General features: G+C 33.1%; 1 long non-coding RNA gene across 1 annotated transcript in view; it reads right to left on the minus strand.

The window, feature by feature from the left end:
• Window positions 1-1,642: 1,642 nt before the first annotated feature.
• The window catches only part of LOC111088112, a 3,892-nt gene continuing 3,848 nt past the window's right edge, over window positions 1,643-1,686 (minus strand). The window contains exon 3 of the long non-coding RNA XR_002612711.1: window positions 1,643-1,654. This is a non-coding gene — a long non-coding RNA (uncharacterized LOC111088112). The remainder of the gene's footprint in view (window positions 1,655-1,686) is intronic.

The raw sequence follows: 1,686 nt of genomic DNA on the forward strand, positions 1-1,686 counted from the left end.
TCATCCTGTACTATAGTTAGTTTACTATCATCTTGTAATGTAGCTAGTTTACTATCATCCTGTACTATAGCTAGTTTACTATCATCCTGTACTATAGCTAGTTTACTATCATCCTGTAATGTAGATAGTTTACTATCATCTTGTAATGTAGCTAGTTTACTATCATCCTGTACTATAGCTAGTTTACTATCATCCTGTACTATACCTAGTTTGCTATCATCCTGTACTATACCTAGTTTACTATCATCATGTACTATACCTAGTTTACTATCATCCTGTACTGTACCTAGTTTACTATCATCCTGTACTATACCTAGTTTACTATCATCCTGTACTATAGTTAGTTTACTATCATCCTGTAATGTAGCTAGTTTACTATCATCCTGTACTATAGTTAGTTTACTATCATCCTGTAATGTAGCTAGTTTACTATCATCCTGTAATGTAGCTAGTTTACTATCATCCTGTACTATACCTAGTTTACTATCATCCTGTAATGTAGCTAGTTTACTATCATCCTGTACTATAGCTAGTTTACTATCATCCTGTAATGATAGTACAGGATGATAGTAAACTAGCTATAGTACAGGATGATAGTAAACTAGCTAATGATAGTAAACTAGCTCTTGTAATGTAGCTAGTTTACTATCATCCTGTACTATAGCTAGTTTACTATCATCCTGTACTATAGCTAGTTTACTATCATCTTGTAATGTAGCTAGTTTACTATCATCCTGTACTATAGCTAGTTTACTATCATCTTGTAATGTATCTAGTTTAATATCATCCTGTACTACAGCTAGTTTACTATCATCCTGTAATGTAGCTAGTTTACTATCATCCTGTACTATAGCTAGTTTACTATCATCCTGTACTACCACCCTGTAGTATAGCTACTTTACTGTCAGCTTGTAGTATAGCTATTTTATTACCACCCTGTAGTATAGCTGCTTTACTGTCAGCCTGTAGTATAAATAATTTACTGTCATCCTTGAGTACAATTACTTTACATTCACACTTTAGAATAGGTACATTACTGCAACCTTGTTGTATGTCCACTTTACTATCAGACTGTACTTTAGCTACTTTAGTGTCAACTTGTAGTATAGCTACTTAACACTTAACCAGTAGTATAGAATAACCACTTTACTGTCATCCTTTAGAATGGCTAATTTACTATCACCATGTATTATAGTTAAACTCTCTCTGTACTATAGCTGCTTTACTGTCGTTTTTTATTATAGCTCTAGTTTTTGTCATCTTGATTATATAGTTACTCTCCATTTACACTGTACTATAATTGCTTTACTGCCAACTTGTAGTAATGCTACGTTACTTTCAGCCTGTTGGTTAATGACCCTGTAGAATAGCTACTTTACTGACACACTGTAGTATAGTTACTTTACTGTCATACTACAGTATAGCTCCTTTACTGTCATACTACAGTATAGCTCCTTCACTGTCATTCTGTAGTACTACTACATCATCATCCGTAAGTATATTCACTTTACTACTTACCATGTAGTATAGCTATTTTACACTGAACCAGTAGTGTGGCTACATTACTTTCAGTCTGTAGTATAGCTACTTTACTGTAATTCTGTAGTTCTGTTATAATACTTTCAGTCTGTAGTATAGCTACTTTAATGTAATCCTGTAGTACTGCTACATTACTTTCAATCTATA

The sequence above is a fragment of the Limulus polyphemus genome, unplaced genomic scaffold (assembly GCF_000517525.1).
Source record: "Limulus polyphemus unplaced genomic scaffold, Limulus_polyphemus-2.1.2 Scaffold3143, whole genome shotgun sequence".
NCBI lineage: Eukaryota > Metazoa > Arthropoda > Merostomata > Xiphosura > Limulidae > Limulus > Limulus polyphemus.